Source organism: Panthera leo, chromosome C1 (genome assembly GCF_018350215.1).
Source record: "Panthera leo isolate Ple1 chromosome C1, P.leo_Ple1_pat1.1, whole genome shotgun sequence".
NCBI lineage: Eukaryota > Metazoa > Chordata > Mammalia > Carnivora > Felidae > Panthera > Panthera leo.
In genome coordinates, this window is record NC_056686.1 from 183,893,096 (window position 1) to 183,919,644 (window position 26,549).

General features: G+C 36.4%; 1 long non-coding RNA gene across 1 annotated transcript in view; it reads right to left on the reverse strand.

The window, feature by feature from the left end:
* Positions 1–226: 226 nt before the first annotated feature.
* LOC122228398 overlaps positions 227–26,549 on the reverse strand; it is an 81,420-nt gene continuing 55,097 nt past the window's right edge. Inside the window, exon 2 of the long non-coding RNA XR_006206553.1 lies at positions 227–379. This is a non-coding gene — a long non-coding RNA (uncharacterized LOC122228398). The remainder of the gene's footprint in view (positions 380–26,549) is intronic.

The following is a 26,549-nucleotide window of genomic DNA, read 5'->3' on the forward strand; positions in this document are numbered from 1 at the left end:
TGTTGTTGTGGTGGTTTTTTTTTAAGCTAATTGATTGCCCAAGCCAGGTTTTAGTGCTATGATAGAAGTACGGAGAAAGCAAAATTGGAGGGGGGCAAAAGAGGGGGTTGCTTGTTTTTTTAAGGAAATGATCACTCAACTCATAAACTAATCAAAGATTAGGATCCCGAACCCCATGGCAACTCTCCAAGTTGTTACGTTCAAAATACATATACAAAAAGAAAGATTGAGTCAGGAATCTGCTTTAATGGGTACAAATGCCTTATCAAATAAGGAATAACAATTTAGGCAATGAGCAACTTCAGTTGATTGTGGCTTGAGTATATAGCACAGCATGACGGGTTCTATATGGATATGAGTCAGAAAAAAAGTCAAGCACCTGTAAATTGAAGCAATAAGAGAAGAAGTCAATGGTCTACAGAATTAGTCTTTACCACAAGTTGGTTGATAAATTTTGAGTTCATTTATTTGTTTTTTCATAAATGTGAAGTTAATAGAAGTAGCACCAGCTCACCACTTTGCTGCAGAGGGATTTTCTTGAAAACTGAAAAGTCATAGAAAAGAAAGATTAGAGAAAGCAAAATGTCTTGAAAGCAGATAAAACTGACCTATAATGCAAGAAAACGCCTTCAAGGGGATTCATATCCAAGAATGAGAAGTAGGGGTGAGAAAACAGCCGTGGGCAGACCGATGTGGATTTGATGGCAACCCAGCTAGCTTTAAGATTAAGTTATATTTATTCTACCATAAAATCTCCAGGACATTGAGGTGCAAGGAAGCGTTGTGTTGTGCAATATATATTCAATCAAATAAAAATCTAGGAGCAGAGAAAGACCAGCTGCACTGTTTCTAATAATGTTGGTGCTCTAGTGGTATTCATAAATTTGCAATGTTTCAAAGTCTCAGCCAATAGCCTTTGCAAATGTAAAGGGTCTACTATATTTACCTTTTAATATATTTGTCATATAGTGAAAAAAATCTAGGGTTTCTTTCAGATGGTACATAGCTTACATTTAATTGATTTCATTCTTGAGCTATAATATACTTAGGTAAGGCTATTTGTTACTCCCATTTGAACCAGATATATTAAGCATAGTTCTCTGAAGTAGGTACTCATTAACTTTAGCTTGAATTGAAATCTCATTTATAAATGTACAATGCTCCCAGATTCTATGATCTAAGTCAGCGGCAACGGATAAACATCTTCAGGAACATGTTTTAAAAGTTACCTAATCTTTATTTCCTAAGGGGTGCACAGAGTTATTTAAGGTGGCCACACTTTCTCCCTGATCTCTACCCAAATTGTTGTTAATTATTAGAACCTAAGGGCATAAGACAGAGAGTCCGATGTCAGGTTGAAATGAAGTCTTAGGATATGAGATCTATGGATTTAATTGTGTAATGAACATTTACTCAAAGTGTGTTGCTAGTGTTTTATATTAATAAAAAAGAATCATATGGAGTGGGATATATATCTTGAGAAACCTGATTAAATGTTTTTCATACATATTTTCAAAAAGTTGCAACTGCGTAGAGTTTTTTAGTTAAAAATAATCTGATTTATTTCATTGCTTCAGTGTGATTTTCCATAAAGTGTCTATGTAGTAGTAAATACATTGACTTAATTTTTTAAGTTCGTATTTATTTATTTTTGAGAGAGAGAGACAGAAAAAGAGAGAGAGAGAGCATGCATAAGTTGGGGAGGGGGTAGCAAAGAGAGAGGGGGAGACATAGAACCTGAAGCAGGCTCCAGGCTCTGAGCTGTCAGTGCAGAGCCTGATGTGGGGCTCAAACCCACAAACCGTGAGATCATGACCTGAGACAAAGGCAGACGCTTAATCAAATGAGCTGCCCAGGTGCCCCTACATCGACTTAACTTTTAAAAAAAATTCTTCCCCAAATGGCATAAGTGACCTAGCAATAAATACATTTTTGATGGAAAATTTGTTTCCATGGTGACATGTTAAGATGTCATTCTTTGTGATGATGTAGAATACACAAGAGAATAATTGAAAGCTACTGGAACAATTGTAAATGAATAGGGGATCATTGAAACATGGTAAGGATAGATAAAATGACTTATATTGTCAAAAGTTGATCTCTGGAAGAATGACTTCTTTGACATGTTCCCAATAGCTCTATTACTTGATGAGAGATTGCTTCAGAAACTTAATGGGTATTACATTAGTTGTGCTACCTTGCAATGGCAACATAGTTGTACTACCTTAGCAATTATCACTGAATTTTATTTCTGTTGCTTTTTTTGTCTATAGTTTTGTCTGTTGGCATAGATAGTGAGAAGGGCTTCTCACAGATTTGTTTTGCGCAGGAGTCTAAAATCATTAGAAAATTACTGATTTCACTTAACGACTAAATAGGATATTCAAAGTATACTTCATCTTCCAAAAATAATTATGGAAAATCAAATGACTGTTTTAGTGTATGTATGAATGTGCTTCGACAGCTTTTAAAATACTGCTTCTTTATATTCTATGCTTTTAGGAATAATGTTTCCCTTTTCAGTATTGCAAAATGACATCTTTTAGGTTAATCCTCATCTTTCAGTCTATGACTAGGATGGGAGCTCCATGAGCAGAGACTTTAAATACTGCAACTCCAGGGCCTAAAACAGTGCCTCGAACATAGAAGGTATTCAGTCGAATCCTAGTTGCTTCAGGGCTACATGATCATGTAGGACAGCCTTGAATATGCTACTTCCTCGTCAACTGCAAGACCCTTTAAAAATGCCTATGAAAACTGTGGAATCGACTTTGCACATGCTTTTAACGTAGTGTCAGGAGGTTATACTCTAGCTTCTACTTTCATCATTCTTTGGAAATAGCTCTTACCATTGATAGCTTTGGTCTTCATTCTAATCAAACTCATTCTCCCCATTGATAGTCTACATCATCCCTTCCATCTTAAGACTCTCCCCACCATTTTGTTTTTTAATTCTCTCTGGTCCTCCTGCTTTTGCAGATTCTTGGCCGACTCCCTCTCCTGGTGGGGCTAATTTCTAGGTATTTATTCTTTTCTTTATTCTCCCCTATTATTATAAGCTTTATCTAAAGCATTTTATTAAGTCTTATATTTTCAAGTGCCATCTCTCTGTACCTGATTCTTCACTCAATACTTCAGGTCATTTTCTCTTTCTTAAATTACAAACTGATACTTTATGCTGATTTTCTGCATTCAGCTCAAAGTTTAAGTTCAAAATAAACTCATTCTCTTCCTCTATAAACATGTTCTCACTCTTTATTTTTTATTTTAGTTGTTTGATAGATGAGTTGAGTGTTGAGTGAAAACTTTTTTGGTATATTGGGATGGATGACAGAAAAGGGATGCATCTGATGTCCATCGTGGTGTCAAGGAAAAAAATCCTTTCTAGGGTAAAAAGTTAAATTTTTCTTCCATTTTTAAAATTGAAAATGTTGGATTATTCCATACGCTAATATTGGGATATCTGGGTTAAGTGGTAGAGTGACTCACAGGATCTCACTTCCAAAGACAAACATAGTGAAAGGAAGTCAATGTAATAGCAAATAATCTATTAGCAGCAAACAACAGAAATGGCAGATGTGAGCAACATATATTTAAAAAGTGGCACCTCAGTATTAAAGAGGAGGAATACGTCATTCCAGATAAAACAGGTTTTGTCAGAGTAGCCCCTAAATTAAAAAAAAAATGCTCATCATTCACTCCTATAGTGTGTTGCAAATTAGCTGATTCCCCAGGGCAGCTCTTCTCTACAGGTTGGGTTAGCATTCCAAACTGCTTCAATCCTGTAAATCTATATATCAACATGTGTTCTCTCAATTGTTGCAGCAAGGGAGGCACAGGATAATTAACAACTAGCAATTAAGCACTTCCATCCAGAAGTGGCACACATTATTTATGCTAATATTTTATCAGTCAAATTAAGGCATTTGGCTCTAACTACAAAGAAATGAGAAATACAATCTATCAGAAGTAGAGAAGAATTGGATATAGTAAATAGTAGTAATATGTGCCACAATAACTTTCTAAGGAAGAAAGTACAATTCTACTTCTGCTTCTCCAAAAGCATTCAGGAAAGGGAAGGAAGCATTTAGAGGGAAGAAAGGAGAGGGGAAAATGCAGAGCTCAGCAAATGCTCAAAAACATTCCCACAATATTAGTTCTGGAATGCATGTCTCACCTTCTACCATGCTGAGGTAATAAATGAGGAAAAATAATATCTTACCCTGTATTTTCCCCAGCTAAAAGACAGATGAGGAAATGAAAAATAATCCTTATCCAGAACTATCAGAGAGACAAATAAGAAAATAAATATTATAAAAACTGCTAAAGATGGTGGCCTAGAGAGAAAAAGCAGAGAGGGCACCATAAATGACATAGTACCCATACAGCAGGAAGTTCCCTTGTCAAAATCTGTAAGATGTGCCTACCATTTCCACCCTTTATCTGGAAGAGGAGTGATAGAGTGTTCTGGGCAGAAACTGGAATTACTGGATGGGGAAAAATGGCCTGTAAGAATTTGTTCCAGTAAAATATCAAGTAGCAATAATGTCAGTTCAGGCACATGGAACTGGACTCAAGGGGGGCTGGAAGAGAGCCATGTTGCCTATTTTTTACCACTACCTCTTCCCAAACCCTCCAGATTTGATTGTTGTTAGAAGGCAATAGATACACCCAGAATTAGAACAATTTTATGGCAATACATTTTATAACTTACACAAAGGGGGAAAATTCCTTGAAAAACACCAATTAACCCAAAGACAAGAAGAAATTAGCCCCATACCTTTTGAAGAAACTGAATGCACTATATATATTTTTGAATCTTACAAAGAAAATTCTAAAATTAGCTGACGTCAACAGTGAATTCTATCAGGTATTTAAGGAAGAAACAATACCACTCCTACAGAAATTTGTTTCAGGAAACAGAAGTGAAGAAAATGTTTTTCTTCAAAAACAAGTGTTTTATGAGGCCAGCATAATATAAAAACTTGATGAAGGCATTGCAAAAAAAAAACGAACTTATAGGTCAATCTCCCTCATAAACATAGATCCAAAAAGTACTTTTAAAAATATTAGAAAATTAAATCCAGCAATATACAAAAAGGTTGATATAGCATGATTGAGTAGGGTTTATCCTATAAATGTCAGGTTGATTTGACACATGAAAATCATATTAAGGGAATTAAGGAGAAAAGCACTATAATCATGTCAATAGAAAGAGAAGAGCAGTTGACAAAATTCAACACCTGTTCATTAAAAACAAACAAAACTGGGGCATCTGGGTGGCTCCGTTGGTTGAGCCCCTGACTTTGGCTCAGGTAATGATCTCATGGTCCATGAGTTTGATCCCCCTGCATGGGGCTCTGTGCTGACAGCTCAGAGCTAGGAGCCTGCTTCAGATTCCGTGTCTCCTTCTCTCTCTGCCCCTCCCCAGCTCGTACTCTGTCTCTCTCTCTCTCAAACATAAATACCAAAAAAATAAAATAAAAATAAATAAATAAAACAAAACTAAGTAATAACTAGGAATAAAAAAGAATGTTCTTTTTAAAAAAAATGTTTATTTGTTTTTTAGAGAGAACAAGAGAGGTAGGGGCAGGTGGGGGTGGAGGGTGGAGGACAGAGAATCCCAAGCAGGCTCCACACTGCCAGTGCAGAGCCTAATGCTCTGAACTATGAGATCATCACCTGAGCCTAAAGCTAGAGTTGGATGCTTAACTGACTGAGCCACCCAAGTGCCCCTAAAAAAAGAATTTTCTGGGGCACCTGGCTGGCTCAGTTGGTAAAATATCTACTCTTGATCTCTGGGTTGTAAGCTCAAGCTCCACATTGAATGTAGAGATTACTTAAAAATAAAATCTTAAAAAAAAAAAAGAATTTCCTCAACCTCATAAAGGTCACCTTCAAGGAAATCTATAGGCTAGCATCATACTTAATGGTGAAATATTTTATACTTCCTCCTAAAATTTGAAATAAGTCAAGAATAGGAAAGAAATGAGTAGAACTCCTTCTGTTTTAAAAAGAGTGGTATTGTTTAAGTAGAAAATCAATTGTATTTCTATAAGCCAGCAGCAAACAATTGGAATAAGAGATAAAAATCCATTTATAATAATATCAAAAATACAAAATAGAAAAACTTTTAAAAGATGCTCAAGACCTTCTACACTAAAAACTATAAAATATTACTGATGAAATTTAAAGACAATTCAAATAAATGGAGATGTTTACCACGTTCTGGATTGGCAGATCAATATTATTCAGATGTAGATAATTAAATAGCTACCAATGTTAATTTCCTGGTTTTGATTATTGTACTATGGTGATATAAGAGGTTACCACTAGAAGAAACTGGGTTGAAAGATGTATGAGATCTCTCCCATATTTCTGTGAACTGCCTGTAATGCTAAAAGCATTTAAAAGGAAAAAAAAATAAATTTTATTATCTCAAAATTGATCTATAGATTCAACATTTTCTAATTATAATCCCAGTAGAAATATTTGTAGTAATTAATGAGCTGATTTTAAAATTTACATGAATCACAAAGGGCATATAATGTCCAAGTAATCCTGAAAAAAGGAACAGAGTTGATAATTTATACCATTTGATTTCAAACCTTGCTGCAAAACTACAGTAATCAATACAGAGTGGCAGTGCCATAAGGAGAGACAAATAGATGAATGGAGAAGAGCGAGCCAAGAAATAACTCCACATTGCTACAGTTATTTGTTTTTTGATAAAGGCAACAAAGCATTCCAAAAGAGAATAACATATTTTTAGCAAAGAGTGCTGAAATAACTGGTTACTGACACAGAAAAGAACAACCGCAAACCCCTACCTTATATCATACACAAAAATAAATTTGAGATGGACAAAGATTGAAACGTAAAAGCTAAAACCATAAAGCTTTTCAATGAAAATGTAAGAAGAGAGCTTTGTGACTTGGAGGTAGAACAATATTTCTTAGATAGCAAAAAGCAATAACCATAAAAAGAAATAATTTCTAATTCAGACTTCATCAAACTTAAAAAACCTTCTCATTATATGAAATAACCAATGCACAGACTGTAAGGAAAAATTCACAAAATATGTATCTGACAAAAAATAGTATCTAGGAAATAGAACTTCTACAAAACAAGGGACAACCCAAGGATAAATGGGCAAAACATTTGAACAGTTATACAAATTAGCCAATCAACACTTGAAAACATGCTGTACTTTGTTACCAAGGAGTTTCTAAACTACAATAAAATACCAATCAATACACACACCCAGTGATGGCTACAAAACTGAAAAGGGTGAAAACTCCAAATATAGTAAGGATGTAGAGAAATTAAAACTCATATATTACAGGTAACAATGCCAACAACCATTCTGGAGAAAAAAATCAGGCAGTTTCTTATTAAAATTAAACCTACCGATACCTGATACCGATACTGATAACTCCCAGGCACTTACCCTAGGGAAATGAAAACATTAACAAAAAACTTGTATAAGAATATTTAGGGGCACGTGGGTGGCAGTGGCTCAGTCAGTTAAGCGGCCAACTTTGGCTCAGGTCGTGATCTCGTGATTCATGGGTTCCAGCCCCACAACAGACTCTGTGCAGACAGCTCAGAGCCTGGAGCCTGCTTCGGATTCTGTGTCTCCCTCCCTCTCTGCCCCTCCTTTGCTTGTGCTTATGCTCTCTCCCTCAAAAATAAATAAATATTTTTTAAAAATTAAAAAAGGAAAAAGAGTATTTTTAGCAGCTTTATTTGTAATTGGCAAAAATTGGAGAGCACCCAGGTAACCACCAATAGGAGAATGAGTAAACTGTAACTATAACCACCAATAGGAGAATGTGGTATATTCATACAATGGAATATTACTCAGCAGAAAAAAAAAAAAAAAAGCAAAGCAGTGCCATATACAAAACATGGATAAATCTCAAAAATATTATGCTGAGTTAAGGAAAACAGACATAAATGAACATATGTCATATAAGTCCAACTATATGAAATTCTAGAACTGAAAAAGCTACTCTATGGAGGGAAAATTCAAACAGTGGTTCTCACTAGGAGTTTAACAACAGAAATTGGGAGAGACATGAGGGACCTTTCTAGGGAAATGGCAATATTATACCTTTGTTTGTTTGTTTGTTTGTTAGTAATGTCTACACCCAACATGGGTCTTGAACTCAATCCTGAGATCAAGACTCATATGCTCTTCTGACTAAGACAGGCATACCCAATATTATGTTTTGATAGTGGTTTAGGTTATACAGATGTAACATCCATTTACCAAAGTTTATAGCATATTTACATAAGATTGATGTATTTTACTGTATCTAAATTTTATATCATGAGAAAAACTGTAAATAATTAGTAAACCCTAGTTAATGATATGTACAGTGAAATATTTAGGAAAGACTAATCTGAGGTCTGTAATTTAACTGATATGCATAATTTGAAATAAGATAGGTTACCAAATGGGTAATGAATAGAAAGATGAGTATGTGATAAAGCAAATATAATAATCTGTCATTAATTGCATCTAGGAGATGAATATATGGGTGTTTACTGTAAAGTTCTTTTCAATACTGCTGCATGTTTAAAATTATCCTTTAAAAATTTGTGAACTTAGGAGCATCTTGGTGGTTCAGTTGGTTGAGCATCTGACTCTTGATTTTGGCTCAGGTCATGATCTCAAGGCTGTAGGATTGAGCCCTGGGTCAGGCTCCACACTGAGCATGGAGCCTGCTTAGGATTCTCTCTCTCCCTCTCTCTCTCTTCTTATGCCCCTCTCCTGCTTGCGAGCATGTCCAAGCATGCTCTCTCTCTCTAAAAAAAAAAAAAAAAAAAAAATTTGAAAAGAATTAACTGTCTATATTTGGCCAGTTTCAGTAACTGGTAACTCAAAATTATACTCTAATATTGTAAATCAGTGTAATTTATAAAAACACTGACCAAGAGGGAGCACATGAAGCAAGACCGGGACGCTACTGAAAGATCCCATCAATGAACACCAAGGATCATGTAGATATAGAATACCAAGATACAGTTCAAAGTGAGGTGCTGGCAAATGCCTCTCCCTTCTCCCTCTTCCTGCTCTTCCTTCACTTTCTATTTACACTGGCAAGTAGACTCCCTGTTCAGGCCAAAAGACAAATCAGGATGAGAATGCTAATTTATTTGCTAGGACAACAGTATTTGGGGGAAAAATGGATCCTGATGCCAGCAACTTTTGTCGGCATGTGTGATCGTTAAAAATACCACGTTAAAAAAGTAGGTTATGATGGTTCCCCAGAGTTAAATGATCCAGAGTGATAGGGAAAGGAAAACTCTTTGACAGCCAGTTTACCCCTCCCTCCTGACATTTACTCACTGTCTACCCTACTAACAAAACCTACTTTCCTAATTAAGCTAAAAATTTATTCCTAGGATTTTGTAAATTACTGTTGATAGTTTTAATGTATCTACCTTGCCTCAAGTATTTAACACAATTCAAAGGCTGTAGGTACAAAAAAAAGAAACACTTAGGTCTGAGTAGACAAGGTTTTTGTCTCTTTGTGGTTTTACAATTAAATTATATATATCTGGTGAACTACTCTGTGGATCAGGCTAGGGTTCAGAGAGATGTGAGGAAATTTCAAATTTGCCTTTGTTGCACATATTCCAAATTAAAAAATATATATATATGGCAAGATTTCCCCATGATTGATTGAGCAATAAACACAGGAGAGATCGTAACGGAAGCTCATAAAAAGTTGCCCTGGGAAAGAAGAGAACCAAGTTCTAGAACCAACCAGCCATTGATCTTCAGCAAATCACTGAATTCCTTGGAGTCTCTGATTTTCTGAGACCTTGAACACTTTCGGCACACATGGAATCCAGGGCTTATGCCCGGGAGGGTGGGAGCCAAAGGTGAGAGTTTATTGTAGAGAAGATGCTCCTGATAGAAACTTGAATCATTGAATGGAAGAAGTAAATAACTAAACCAATGGTCTCTTTAGAATAATACATGCTATGAAGTACTATGATATATTAACAATATGACCAATCAAGCAATGAAACAAATAGGAGCTGTATGAAAGCAGGGAACATGAGGACATTTTTTTCACTGCCCAAATTACGACCCCCCCCCCCAAAAAAAATAAAGTGGATCTGTTTAATCCACTGGATACTAGACACCTAACTTAATAACTTACTGTTGCACACTCAGGCTTGATTTTTAGCTTAGAGACCCTCTTAACCTCTTACTTTAAAAAACCCACCTCAAATTCATCTGAACCGCATAAACATTTTAGTCGGAATCACTGCCTTACCCCTTGGGGACAGATTTGATAAGTGTTCCACAAAGGCAACCATCTCAAGTCCAAGTCTGTAAAGAGTGATCATTTATTTGAGTCATGTCTGCTGGAATTTGTGATTCAGCTATGGTTAAGGGAAGCTGAGTGGTCAACCAATGTGCTTACCCTCATTAAGTCTTTGAACCAGCATCTTGATTTACTATATAAATTTACTTGAGAAGTTAGACAAATCATAAATAACTTGAATGCTTTCATTTAAAATACTTAGCAACCTAATTCAGCAATAATTTATGATACATTTTTAACTAACCATAACATAAACATGAAGGAAAGTAATTCTCTCATACCTTTGGCTTGTTAGAAAGTCATTCTATTTTCTACTCTGTCCCAAACTTGCTGTATTCGATTGATTTATGGAAACTAATCTTTAGGGTGAAAAAAAAAAGAGAAACGTAACACCAGAGGAGGATATACTAGTGGGATTATGGAACTTCCTTTTGCTTCAAAAAAGAATTCTTGCTGAAGCCTGGTCTAATGTGATGATTAATTTTACAGAGCTGTCCCTGACCGATGTCACTATAGCAATGAAAATAAACTATGAGACTAGGATGCAGCCAGAGGGGAAAAGTTCATTAAGAAATAAAAGTAGGGACAAAATTGCTCATTAAAGTGGCTAACCAGGGTTGTTTTATGAGACGATGGGTTAAAAAAAATAATAGAGGGTTGCAATGTATTTTAAAGAGATGAATTCAAATGTGACTCATAAATTCCGGTTTCAATAAAATTCTCTGGAACATAACAGTTTAGCTCCATGGAAAAAAAGGATAGTTAGTGGACCCTATTATAATATTTGAAGTATTCTAACATGAAACCTGACTTGCCCACAACTGCAAGAAATATACCATTAAATTCAGAATTGTCAGAGAGAAAGAAATGAAATAGAAAGAAAGAAAGAAAGAAAGAAAGAAAGAAAGAAAGAAAGAAAAGGAAGGAAGAAAGGAAGGAAGGAAGGAAGGAAGGAAGGAAAAGAAAAAGAGAAGAGAAAGAGACAAGGAGTATAATCATTTTCTTAGCCTTGGATCTGGTCCAAGGAGAAGAAATTCCCACTCAAAATGCTTCCATCTAAATCTGAATGCAAAGAATTTTTTTTAATTGGAAATCATTTTTAGCAGCTTCTAGCACTTCAATGAACTTTGAAGGAGCTGCTTTAAGAACTATTTGGTCCATTAGAAATTAGTCAACACACGAGAGTTGGATGTTTTTCTTAGCTACAGAGACAAAGTAATTCTAAAGTTTATCTTTAAAAATAGTGCCACATCTTCCTATGGTTTTCCCTCGTGCAAAGTTACATATGTAGGTAGATTGATATAGATATCCTAGACATGGAAGGCTAACTAGATACAAAAGCATGTATGATATGTTTGATGCTGTTTTTCAATACTTCCATTATTTTTTCTTAGAGAAAACTGTTTAGCACATTTAAAACTGGGAGTTAAAGCTCTGTATCTCGTAGTGTCTTTTAACAAGAGCAATAATACATCTAAGTACAGCAACTTTCTTCAAAAATGCAATTTGATATTTGGAGGAGTTTTAGGTAGAGAAGCCAGGAGTCTAAGAAATCAGGTATGTACAATAATGGTCCAGATTAGCCAGTCTAGCCCATTTGGAAGTAAACTGGTTATTCACACAAGTATTGCTGTTTTCCCATCTTGAGCTCAGCATTGTGCTAGGTGATAGGAAAGCTTCTGTCCCAGAGGAGGGAAAAAAATTGCCATTAAAAAATTGGCAAATATAAAAAGAAAGAACTGGCACATAAAGCAATAAAGTTTTACTTTTGCAACAGAGACACTGAGTTTGAAAAGAAATTTCAGTGTTCCTTAACACATTTGGGGAAAGTTCATGGATAAAGTAAAACTGAAATGGGACTTTTATTGTTACCTGGGCTACAGTAGGGAAGAGAACAATTCAGAAAGCTTCTGGTTTGAGGCCAGTTCTGGTCTATAGCAAGAGTTATGTTTGTTGAACAAATGTTCAATGGTAGTGAACAACCCGGACAAGGACAAACGCAGATTAGAGAGAACAGTCTAAATAAAGTGAGTTCAATATATGCAATTAATGAGATAAAAGTTAAGCAGCTAATGACAAATTCACAGTAGCAGCCATGTATTAAATATTTATTATATGCGAGAGTAGTATATTACAAATATCACAAGCACTGTATCATTTACTTTTTTAAAAAACTCTATGAAGTGGATATTATGACCCATTTTGGAGATGAGAATGTACAAGCTTAAAAAGACTAAGCAACCTTCCCAAGAACACAACTTAAAAGTGACTAAGCCACAGGGGCGCCTGGGTGGCGCAGTCGGTTAAGCGTCCGACTTCAGCCAGGTCACGATCTCGCGGTCCGTGAGTTCGAGCCCCGCGTCAGGCTCTGGGCTGATGGCTCGGAGCCTGGAGCCTGTTTCCGATTCTGTGTCTCCCTCTCTCTCTGCCCCTCCCCCGTTCATGCTCTGTCTCTCTCTGTCCCAAAAATAAATAAAAAAAGTGACTAAGCCACAGTTTAAGAGCAGGATGACCTTGGTCCTCTAGTAACAGCAGGGCTCTAATATGGAATAGAAGATAAAAGTCAGGATAGAAGAGAGACTGCCAGAAGAAAGACTAAAACTGTTCTGGGGCAAAAGAAAGGAGTTCAACACGATTTGTTTTTTTGAGAAGATCTGGGGAGAGGGAGTTAAGGACCAGGTCTAATCCCATTAGTAATACAGCTGAGCCTAGGAAAAATTTTATTTGTCAATCAGTCCATTTTATCACACTGACTTCTCCTTTTGAGTGATTTCCTTTGTTTATGTTAAGTTTTATTGTTTTCTTTGAGTTATCTTGCAAATTAATTATACTTATTTTTTCTCAGTGGAGCAGCATGGTGAAAATGACACTGGGTTTAAATCAGAAACCCTGGTTGGAAGCTTTGTTGGTCACTGGTTGCTTGTCTGGGTTTATCTTGGGCACGACTCCCTTCCTAAGTCTCCTTCCAGCTCACTACATTATTATTACATTCCATGCCAACCACAGTTGCCTAATATTAACTGATTGTGCCACTTTTGAATCACTGCCTGGGAAACAGGACCTACTGATTTTATTTCTTTTATTACCCGTGACCCCACAGAAAGGCAGATTGGCTAGGAAAAATAAATAAATAATGTGGGCTAGTAAATGCTTTTGGTGCTCATTTGCCCTCACTTTTTTTGCTCACCCCTCTTTATCCTCACAGTCTCAGTCCCAATTCCCATCTATTTTGGTTTCAGCTGATTATATTGTTCTTTTATTTAATTTTTCCCTTGCATTTTCCATTCACTGAGAATAGGATCCCACATTAAATGAGGCTCCAGGCTCACTTAAGGATGCATTTTGCAAACTAAATAAAGTAAAATCATCAGTAAATTCCAAATGCTTTATTATGCCCCTCTACATACGTACAAATTCCAGTAAGGCTTCAGTTATGAAAACAATTCTAACACAAGCATTCCAGATGCAATTAATAATTTTTTTATAACCATGCCATTTATTTTAAGTGTATTAGAAGGCTCTAATATATTCAACTTTGGGGAAAAAATATTTAGAGAGAACTTGGGCAGATGGAAGCCAAACCAGAACTTGTTATAAATTGCTCAGCATATAATAAAATGCTGAAATAAGGATAAACCAGGATCTACCAGAGAAAATAAAGGACAATAGCAAGATAAATGGTTTTGTGACTTTCAAGTCACCTGATCTGATGTTCCATCATCAAAAAGTATGCTATAGGAAAGACATTTCAACACTCATACTGTCAAATATTTTTATTTTGGATGAAAATTCAGGCTAAGCAACATTAACTAGCTGGTTAACAGCAGAACAGAGACTGTAACTCAGACTTTGAGATTTTTGTGCATGGTCATTTCTAACATTTCACAGATTTGCCTTTTCAATTCAAGAATGAGATAGTCCAGTCAATATTTCTCACTTTTTCTTGACTGTGTTAAATATTGGGCTTCTATTTGCCCTTGTTGCCTTCTAGGTTTTTTAAACTAATATTAGTTCTTAATTAAAGTACTACCTGTATTTTCAACACACAGAAAAAAGCTGAGAGAGCTGAGTAGGACAGTGTTTTTAAAAGTCAGGGAGGGGTCCACTGTAAATATCTACTTTGGAGCAGCTTCCCTGGCATTCTCAGAAAGAGGTTCCTTGTCCTGACATAGTCAGGACAGCCAGAACATGAGGGACTAGAACACTCAGCATTTGCTACTCCTTGCTAAGGAGATTGCTTCTAGACTACCATCTACCGAGATATAATTCTTTCTCTAGACTGCCAGGATCTTCTTTGGGCCAAGGGAGTATTTCTGGATTCTCACAGGAATATATAACGTGCATATTTGTATATGCATATACCTTTCTGTATATATGTGTATCTGTGTGAAATAAATTTTTTAAGGATTGGATAATTTTTTCTTCCCTATATTCTTTCTCATGCCTCAAAGTATGAAAATAAAAACAGACCTAAAAAAAGATTTTAACTCTTACAAGAAGCAATTTAACCAGACACATTCTAGATTTCACAAAAGCAGTGTTCACTATCTATTATTAGATTTCAAGACTATTGTATCCATTTATATATAAACCACTCCTCCCCAAATCTCACTCTCAAATACACACACACACACACACACACACACACACACACACACACACGTCTAGTTCATTCCTTAAAAGCTTAATTCTACTTCCACCTGTTTATAGTGGACAAAGAACCAATGTCTTATAATATTCAGTTCTGGTACCTTGGTGCCTCAAATTTCTACCATAACTGTTTTGAGTGTTTTTTAAGAACAGAGGGAATGGGATAAAAGTTTTAAAATGTATTATCCATTCATTTTACACACAGCAGGGCCTAGAAGAGCAGGACGCAGGATAGGAAAGTTATAATAAGTCTCAGATGGAGAACTGGTAGAAAGGGCAGAGTCAACTGAGAAACTATGTTGTAAGTTAGCACAATGCTGGTTGGGGATGAATCTGGAGGAAGGAGAGATTTCTAAAAGTGGGAAAGTGGCAGAATTTGTCCAATCAGATTCATTCACTATATAATTTTTTCTCAAGAAGGTGGCAGATGTACGTCCAATCAAAACTCATTCATTTCATCATCTTTCTTGATTTGGACTTAAATATCATTTCTAAAAGATGCTTCCTCAATAGGTTTAGGGGATGGGTTAAGTGACTCACTGTATAAAATTTACACTAACAACAGCATTCATAAAAATGAATCTAGATACTTAATAGCACTAACCTTGTCAAGTTAAACAAAGTTAGAGAAGATTTAAGCCATCTACACTGAATCTGAAGACCTTTGTATTGCTACTCCAGCTTTCTTTTGACATCTATTTGCATGATAAATGTTTCTCTTCCCCCTCACTTTCAATCCGCAGGGGTCTCTAGATCTAAAATGAATCTGTTGTAGGCAGCATAGAGACGGGTCTTATTTTTTTATCCACTCCATCACTGTATGTCTTTTGATTGGAGCATTTAGTCCCTTTACTTTCACACTAATTATTGATAGATATGTATTTGCTGCCATTTTATCACTTGTTTTGTCATCATTTCTGGAGATTTTCACTGATCCTTTCTTTTCTTTGTCACTTTTGGTCTCCCCTTTGTTCTCAGAGAGTCCTCTTTAATATTTCTTATAGGACTGGTTTAGTGGTCACCAACTCCTTTAGTTTAATTTTTCCTTGGAAAAGGTCTAAAACTTCAAGTTATATTATAAAGCTGTAGTGATAAAAACAGTATGATACTGGCACAAAAAACAGACACATAGATCAATGGAACAGAACAGAGTCCCAAAAACGCACCCCAAAATATATGGCCAATTTATTTTTAACAAAGAAAAGAATGTTGAATGCAAAAAAGATGGAATCTTCAACAAATAGTGCTGGGGAAATTGGACAGCAATACACAAAAGAATGAAACTGGACCATTTTCTTACACAAAACACAAAACAAATTCAAAATGGATTAAAGACCTAAATGTGAGACAAGAAACTGTCAAAATCCTAGAGAAGAACATAGGAAGTAACCTCTTTGACCTCAGCTATAGTAACTTCTTTCTAGATATGTCTCCTGAGGCAAGGGAAACAAAAGCAAAATAAACTATTGAGACTTCATCAAAATAAAGTTTCTGCACAATGAAGGAATCAATCAACAAAACTTTCCAAATAACTTATCTGATAAAGGGAGAGTATTCAAAATATATAAAGAACTTATAAAATTCAATACCAACAAATAATCCAATTACACAATGATCAGAAGACACACATTGGCATTTTTCCAAAGAAGACATACAGATAGTCAATAGACATATGCAAAGATGCTCAACATTATTCATCATCAGAGAAATACAAATCAAAATGACAATGAGGTATCACCTCATACCTGTAAGAATATCTAAAATCAACAACACAAGAAACAACAGGTGTTGGTGAGGATGTGGAGAAAGGGGAACCCTCTTGCACTGTTGTTAGGAATGGAAACTGGTGAAGCCACTGTGCAAAACAGTATGGGGGTGCCTCAGAAAGTTACAAATAGAAGCACCCTATGATCCAGCAATTGAACTACTAGGTATTTACCTAAAAAATATAAAAACACTAATTCAAAGGGATACATGCATCCTGATGTTTATAGCAGACTATCTAAAGGAGTGAAATTATGAAAACAGCCCAAGTGTTCATCAACTGATGAATGGATAAAGAAGTGGTATACACACACACACACACACACACACACACACACACACACACACTGGAATATTACTCAGCCGTAAAAAATAATGAAATCTTATCATTTGCAATGATGTGGATGGGGCTAGAGAGTATTATGCTAAGCAAAATAAGCCAGAGAAAGACAAATGCCATATGATTTCATTCATATGTGGAATTTAAGAAACAAAACAGGGCCACCTGGGTGGCTCAGTCAGTTGAGCGTCCAACTGTTGATTTGGGCTCAGGTCATGATCTCACTGTTGTGAGATCAAGCCTTGCATCAGGTGGAGAGCCTGCTTAGGATTCTCTCTCTCCTTCTCTCTCTATCCCTCCCCCTGCCTCTCTCTCTCAAGAAAAAAAAAAAAAGATGAGTGAAGAGAAAAAAGAGAGAGGCAAACCAAGTAACAGAGTGTTAACTATAGAGAACAAATTGAAGGTTACCAAAGCGGAGGTAGGTGGGGGATGAGTAAAATAGGTGATGGGGATTAAACAGTACCCTTGCTGTGATGAACTAGGTGTTGTATGGAAGTGATGAATCACTGTATTGTACACTTGAAACTATATTACACTGTGTTAACTAACTGGAATTTAAATAAAAATTTTAAAAAATAAAGATCTTTGCAAATTAGTTACGGCTTTCCCCAGGTATGTACTCCACCATGGTGATAAGTATGACAAGCAGCCAAAATGGTTTTTATGAGCTTACCTCAGTAGCAGCTTTAAGAATGACAAGATGATTTCAAAACATATTAAATAATATGGGTGTTATTATATGCATTTTCTATTTCAGCAAATGTGTAGCTATATTTTATTGTCTTAGTTGAGCTATATTACTATAAATTTAAAATACTCTTGAGGCGCCTGGGTGGCTCAGTCAGTTGAGCGTCTGACTTTGGCTCAGGTCATGATCTTGCAGTCTGTGAGTTCGAGCCCCGCATCGGGCTCTGTGCTGACAGCTCAGAGGCTGGAGCCTGCTTCACAGTCTGTGTCCCTTCTCTCTCTGCCCCTCCCCTGCTCATGCTTTGTCTCTCTCTCTCTCTCTCTCTCTCTCTCTGTCTCTGTCTCTCTCTCTCTCTCTGTCAAAAATAAATAAACATTAAAAAAATTTTTTAATTAAAAAAATAAAATAAAATATTCTCAAGCATCAACTAGATGTCATTGACCAAATGATGTTAGGTACTAAGTAATATGCCTTCAAATTTATAAGTTGCTCACATTAATTTCTCTCAGATCTCAAATTACTTTGATCTGTTCTGAGTGATTTGTCAATTCTACTGCATGATAGAGGTCAGAGAATCTTCTGTTATGCTATTCATTTAGATGCCACAAAAAAAGTATAATCTTTTAAAAGACCTTTTAAGTCATTTCTGGGAAATCAAATTTAATTGAATTTCATGAGAGCTACCAATGCAAATAATAGGATAATTGAAGAGACAGATAATTTCTACACATAGCTAAATTTCCATATAACAGAAAAACAGGAACAGTGTCAAAGTTAACTTTTCCTCCTAGGGATTAGCAAATTTCTTTTAACATTGACTACAAGCTATATTTCAATTTCAGAAACATTAAGATGTGAAAACTGTACATGTTAGTTTCAGTAAAATATAAAATAGGTAACCTCCTTTCCTTCACTTTTACATAGTTAAATTACTCCTGTGGTTTTGACACTTTTATCATCCTTCAGTCTTGCATGTCCTCAGTCTCAACTGCTCCCAATTGCTCCCACACTCCAATGCACCCAATATATCTTTACAGGTTTGCTCACCTGCCCTTCAGGAGCCCTCCATGTCCAATCACTTTTGTTTTACTACTTTTTTCCCCTTAAAAGTGTTCAGATATTTAAGCTATTCACCATTCATAGCTCTCCATCTTTTAAGCTATTCAATATCCTTTAAATTATTCACAACAGTTTTCTGCCATTTTATTGATAAACTTTTCGAAAGGATATTCCTTACCTCTGCTGCCTCACTATCCATGAGCTAGTCAAACTGCCTTTAGGCTCCATCATGCTAATGAAATCACTCTTGTTTAGGCCTTGTTCAATTCCTAATTGCCAAAACCTAATGATGGCTTCTTCATCCTTGTTCTATTATACCTCAAGCATTTGGTCTCTTTGTTCATTATTGATAACCTAATTCCCTTTCCTTCTTGGCTTTCAAGACCATATTCTCCTGGTTTTCCTTTTTCTCTTCTAACACTTTCTTCCCTTAATCTTTTACTTATTTTCCTTCTGCACACCCATCAACCCCCCATAAAAAGTAGCCATTTCTATGTATATTCTTTATCCAAATCTCATGCTTAACAACATTAGCCATTCTCATAGCTTCACAATCACCTCAGGTCAATGATTCTCAAATTGTGATGGTCACATCATAGTTCTACATTTCAAGTACTTCTGGGGTTTTTTTCCCTTTGAATGTCATGGTTCCACCTCAAATCAGAAATGTTCAACATCCAAACCCAAACCCATCACACCTCTCCCCAACTTCACTGTGTTTACTGATTGTTTTGAATGCCAGCGCCATTCCCCCAATCATCTAGACATGAAACCTTGAATTCACCATCAATCTTTTTTTTTTCTCTTACATTAAGTCACTGATTGAGGCTTCATTGTTTAAAACTGGACTGTCTCTGTGCTTGCTGTTTTATCATCCTCACTGTTCTCATACTGGTGAAATTATTTCTTGCTCAATTATATAAATAGTCCCTTACAATTGGTTCCTTCTTTGCCCTAATCAGCTTCCCAAATATAGCTCCCTGAAGCTGCATGACTCTGATCACACCCCTCTAATTAAAATTTTTATCAAACTCATTAATAACTATCTAATAATTTAGCCCTAGGCTAGCATTCAGAATATCCTATGAGTGAGCCTAACCCACCTACTTTTCCGAGTTAATCCCACATTAGTGTTTTTCTATTTAAAGCCCAGCCAAAACAGTCTTAAACATCTGGACTTTCAATTCTGCCCACAAGTCCCATGTTCTCCCAGTCTCTACTAACCTTTATTCTCTACTGCTATTATTTTAACTCATTCTCCATTCTTCTTACCCACCCCCTATAATTCCTGCCTTGCTCATAGCAGAAGACTCTCCTGCTTCATAAAGAAAATGGAGGCATCTAGCAGGAACTCAAATAGTCCCTACTCCCAACATAAATTTATCCTCTTGTTATCTACTTGTTATGTTTCTTTCCTTTTGGCTTGAATAAGAGGAGTAACTTTTTCCTGTCTGGCATCTAACTGTCCATCTTCTTCTGCATCCCATATCTTCCAATTTCTCAACTGCCTTTTCTATTTCCTATCCTATATCTTCAACTTCTCACTGTCTATTCTTCATTTGATCTTCTAATCAAATGCACCTCTTTTCTCAAAAGTGAATTCTCTCCTGCCCTTAAGCTCTTTATAGCAGTTATTTTAGCTTCTCTTTCTTAACCACACTGATTTTCTGGGGAAAGTAGTTTGTATTCATTACCTCTACCTTGTCTTGTATTCACTTTCAACTCATTGCAATATGGTTTCTGCTCCCATTACTACATTAAAATGTCATTGCCATGGTTTTTGACAATCTTGTGGCTGCTAAATCCAATGGGAGATTTCAGTCCTTATTTCAATGGACATTTTTGTGGCATTTGAAACTGCTCTTACTAAAGCTCTCGTTAAAACTTATTAAAACTCTCCCCTTCCTTGTTTTAGGTGACATTGCTCCATTAGGGCTTTTCTCCTACCCCTCAGATCATTTCTACTTAGTCTCCCTTGAAGGTTCCAATTTTTCCATCTCTCTTCTGAATGGTTATGTTCTCTGTACTCTTCTCTTCATGCTCTCTCCAGGCGATTTTATCCACTTCCACAGCTTCAACTTCCAATTTTTGGAATGACTCCCAAATTTATACTTAAGCCTATAATTCTGCTTACACACCAGAACTAAAAATCTACCTTCCCCTTGGTAATTATCATTTGGCATCTTCAATTCAATCTCATAAAAAAAAAACCTAATTTTATTTGTTCATTCCCTTGATCTCCAACCACCACCAAACCAAACATGTCCATCCTCCTTTTTCCCTACCTGGCTGTAGGGCACAACCATCTACAAAGCCATCCAAGCCAGAAGCATTATTCTTCTCATTGTGTTCATTCCATAAATTTAATAACTTGTCAACTCAAACCTCCCTGGATTGCTACTTCAATTTCCTAACTAGTCTTTGCCTCCAGTCTCACACATTTATAATGCAATACACATGATGTTTCCAGAAAAGTGTTTCTAAAATACAGATCTGGCTATGTTTCTTAAAATTATTACATGAGTCCTCATTGCCGTCAAGATACAACCCAAGATGTTTGACTCCATATCCCATATTCATGGAAATTCTTAGTGAGGTAACTGAGTATCCAGGATCAGAGACCATAAAACAGAATAAGGAAAATCTTGAGAAGACACAAACACAAGTGTTTTACAAGCTATATCTACCTTCCCTTTGCTTACCCTTCTCTTTCAATTACAGAATTTTTTTAAATGTTATTGCAATGATAGTATACAGAGAGTTCAAGTAGGTTTTTAAAAGCATTTTCACACTCACTGCTTAATTTAACCTTTATTACATTCTGGGAAGTATACTTACAAACAGATTTTGTAGATGAGAAAATTGCAGATATGTGGTTTCAAGTAAACCATCCAGGATCACTAAGCTAGTGAGGGCTAGAAGTGGATCTTGGATCTTGTTTTTGGATTCCATGTTCTTTCTCCTCTTTTCACAAGGCACTTCTTAATCTTCCTCCATGTGTCACAACCAGGGTAAGATATTAGAATCATCTGGGAAGCTTTTAAGAAATAATGATGCTTAAACTCCACCCACCAAAATTCACATTTAATTGGTCTGAGAGAGAATCTGGATCCTGTGTTTTGTAAAAATTTCTCAGGCGATTATAGTGTCCAACCACAGGTTCATCTTTAAATCTATGACTATATATACTCTGGACACAGCATGCAAAGAAACTTGTGAATTAAAAGGTATAAAATGTTTTCATTCCATGGTATATGCCAAATCCAAACCATGTTCATGAGAAACAAGGTTAAAATCAAAATTCAGATGACTGAGCTTTAAAAAACAACAACAACTAAGAAAAATGTTTGTTCACAGTCTGAGGTTTGAAATGTGACCCTAGAAAAATAAACAGCTTTTAAGTTCTGGTAGAAAGAGTTTGTGGGATGCTGTCTGTTCAATTCTCCAGTGAACTAGTCTCACTAACCTTCTAATCTTGGCACTGCCTAAATTGTGTGTTTGTAACAACTTGCATAATCTCCCCTTTTTTGTATCTTTCTTTCTCTGATGTAACTGATCTTAGAGGGTACTGACAGTGCTGAACTAAATGATGAAACAATCTCTTTTCCCTTTCTGCCAGCTGGGAAAGATGCTCTTACACACAGTCATTTTTAAAGTCCATGAACGTCTATGTTTTTAAAAAGAACAAGAGAGGGGAAATTGGTTAATAAAATAGAACTTTAATAAGTTCTGCCCCATTGTACTTGAGAAATACTAGAATAATGACAGTTATGAGCCATACTCTAAAGGGGGGGGGGGTGGAATTTGCCATGCAAATCAATTAAAGAATTCATCCCCTGCCCCTCCTCACCCTTGAGTATTTTTCCAGAAATATCTGTTGATGTTCTGAATGTCTCTGGGCAAGACAGACCTTTCCATCAATAATACGTGCAGAAATCCTGCAATTTTTGCAAAAGGAAGATCTGCCTCCGAGCTATGGCTGGTCTTGGGACCTGACTGAGATGGTGTATAGTACAGGGCACCAGATGTTTCCAAGCCACAACCAGGAAAGAGAATTCAGCATTGATTTAGAACAGCTCCTTTCAAACTCTGTTGGCCTGGGATGCTAAAACATATATTTTACATACTGACCCAGTAAATGCAGAAATGTGTGGGTATGGGTGTGGGTATATATTTGAAAATAAATTCACAAGGAAAAATTTTGCAATCCATTAGTGACACACAAAATCAATTTTGAATGTGTCAACCAGCATTCAAAAAAACAGAAAGAAAGCATCAGTTTTCATTTTACACATTAAAAGTAAGTAATGGCTTTATGACTTCAGGTACATACACTAATTTCTGAAAGGTGCAACCTCACAAGAGTTTTACTAAAGAAAACTAAATCTAAATGAACCAAATTGATGATCAATGCCCATGAAGAAGATGGGGTAAGGCTTTGCCAACCAGTTAATCTCAGGAAGTTTCAAAAACTTGATCAACAAATGTACAGTGAACACACTATATTCTAGGCACCATGCTAACCAAAAGGAAAGAAGATAGCCCCCTATTCTTGAACAGCTCTAAATACAATCTTCAGATTTCTCCTCTTACTGATTATGCCAACCTTAGCCTTACCTACACTAAGAACCATACCCAGTGCCACAGTTGAGGGAGAAGAATAAGCACATTTTTGGCGAAGGTAGACATAGCTGGAAAAATACATGTGTTGCTGTCTTATCTCTACTTTTCTTATTCTGTTTTGGGGGTCTCTGGCCCTGTATTCCCAGTACTTTCACTATGAATCTTTAATGTTTGGGGGTCCCCAGATCTGGTAACCAAATAATGGCAGTGCTGTTGAGTAGTTACTTCCTCTTCTCCCTCATCAAAATTTACCTGCCCTATAATACCATTGTTCTTGGTCTCAAAGATGAAATAAAATGCCGATGAAGCATTAATGGTCATAGTATCTGAATATGATATCTTCTCATAGAGCATCATCCTTTTGACAGGAGTGTCCTAAGAGCATGAGCACCGTAAATAATTTAGGCTAACTAAGTTCATCCTTTCAGTCAAAGGAATACTGAAGTGGGCAAGAAAGGTACCACCCCTACCCTTAATGGAACTTTGAGTCTGGCAGTAAAGACACACATTAAACAGTAAGTACAATGTAAGAATAGCATTAAAAAGGGTAAATAAGGGAGATACAGGAATTTATAACAAGATCATTTAAACACATCTAGTGAGTCAGGAAAGTCTTCTGAGACCATGACATTTAAATTGAGGCTTGTGGGTAATTATGCATTAGCTAGGTAAGGGAGGAGGGCCAGAACATGAGTCTTAGCTGTGTACCTTTGGGAGAAATTTTTAACTGTTTAAAGCCTCAGTTTTCGTGTGTAAAAAAGGAAATAAACCAACCTCAGTGGATTGCAGATAAAGCATTTAGCACAGGTTCAGTACTTAGCACTCAATATGTAGCCACCAGCAAGGGTAGTGGTGGCAATAATACTCAGCCAGTGGAATGCTGATTTCCAGGAGAAAGATGAGATTTACATGAATCTTTACAGGCTGGAATTTATGGGAGGGCTGTATACCCATAAGTTTTTCTCATCTGAAGTGGAAGCCATTTGAGGGGCATCCAGTCGCTCTATGAGGTCCCCAGAGGCAGGCAAACAACCTCAGAATAATAGTCTGGTGACTACTCCTGCCAACAACCATTGGTAGGAACAACTACAACTGAGACTAGGCACCTTCATCTGACAGTAGAAGCCAAGGAAGTCCTATAGCTATAGACAGTCCCCCTTCACAGCAGGAATGTGGGACTTCTGCTTTCATTCACTCATTATCTTCTATGTTATGGTTTACACTGAGGCTTCCTTTATTCTTTCCAAGAGAATCTAAGCATGTTTAAATAGTTCACATTGGAATTCAAGCAGACTGAAGAGAACCCTTGACTGATGCTCCTTTTTTAGTTGTCAGGTCGCAGCCTTCATATTGACCAAACAGTATGAATAGAAATTATTTTGAGAAATACTAGTAATTGTTCCATTGCATTGATCCAATGGTAAGCAGGAAATGTCTATGCAAACAAATATTTCTCAAGCATCAATGGAAACTCACACTCTAAAGACTTTTCATTCATCTTTTTTTACAAGAGAAAGGAAATTATTCTTTTGATCATTACTTCTAACAATGATAATAAACAGTCCTTCATAAACTCTTAAAGTGTTCTGGCATTAAATAAACACTGCTCAGTAAATAACAGTGTTCCAAGAATGCACCAAAGCAAAGGAGCTCAATTATATACAAATCCTACTCAAAAATCTTTCAATAGCTCTATGAAACCCTGAGTCTTCTATAATTGTTCACCTTGGCATATGGCCCTCTGATTCCAAAACAGTGTACTAAGTTCATTTGTATAGGATTCCCAGACACTCTAGCTGACCTAGATTACTCATGGTTTCCCACATACAACCCTCAATTTCTTGGCTCCCTGCTTTGTTTCCATCTGTAACAATACCATCCCCCTTTCAATATCACCAAGTTTTTCTTGGTCCTGAAAATTGACGGGACTTCCCCACTAACTATCATTATTATGTTATTTGTGTTTTAAATTTATATCTCATATTACTTTATGGATTGCAAAATTCTTGGGAATACCTGTAACATCTTACCATTCTTGTATTCCTGTACCATTTTTCATAATGCCCTATGCTAAGGCTTAGCACAGAGGTTGAGAATATGGACCTCAGGGTCAGGAAGAAATGAGATGGTGTCCTGAATCTGCCATGTACAAGCTGTGTGATTTTAATCAAATATATTAACTTTTTAAAGTTATATTTCTTTATTTCTAGAGTTCCTAGATGACTGCTTGGGTACACTTCAACATACTGAGTAGCCCCAGACACACAATATTTCTTAACCTGTTTGGGGTCATATGACATCCTCTAACAATCTAATGAAGGCTCTGGACATCTCCCTAAGAGAAATATAAAAACCTACATACACCTTCAGTGTTACAAACCTTGCCTCTATCTGTTGGTGTTCTAGAGCAAAGGATATCAAATTGTGGTCTGTGTATGCTTGGAGGTCCCCAGGACTTTCTATGATATATAATAGGTCAATCTATTTTCATAATTATACTCACACATTATTTACTATTTTCTCCATGCTGACATTTGCACTGATGGTACAAATGTAATGATGAATAAAACCACGGACCCTCAGCATGAATCAAGGCCATGGCACCAACCTGTTATGGTACTCATTGTATTCTTCATTAGGATTCTTCACTGCTACGTACTTGCAGTTTAGGACAAAAAGTCAGTTTCACTTAAGAAAGTACTCGACGAAGCAATAAAAATTATTAATTTTATTCAATTTCAAACCTGAGTCACATTCTGTGTATGAAACAGCAAGTACTGCACACTGAAGTACAATGGTTACCTTGAGGAAAGGGAGGTGTGTTTGAGCTGAACTAATAGCTTTTCTTTTTTTTTTTTTTAATTTTTTTTTTTAACGTTTATTTATTTTTGAGACAGAGAGAGACAGAGCATGAACGCGGGAGGGTCAGAGAGAGGGAGACACAGAATCTGAAACAGACTCCAGGCTCTGAGCTGTCAGCACAGAGCCCGACGCGGGGCTTGAACTCACGGACCGCGAGATCATGACTTGAGCCGAAGTCGGCCGCCTAACCGACTGAGCCACCCAGGCGCCCCTG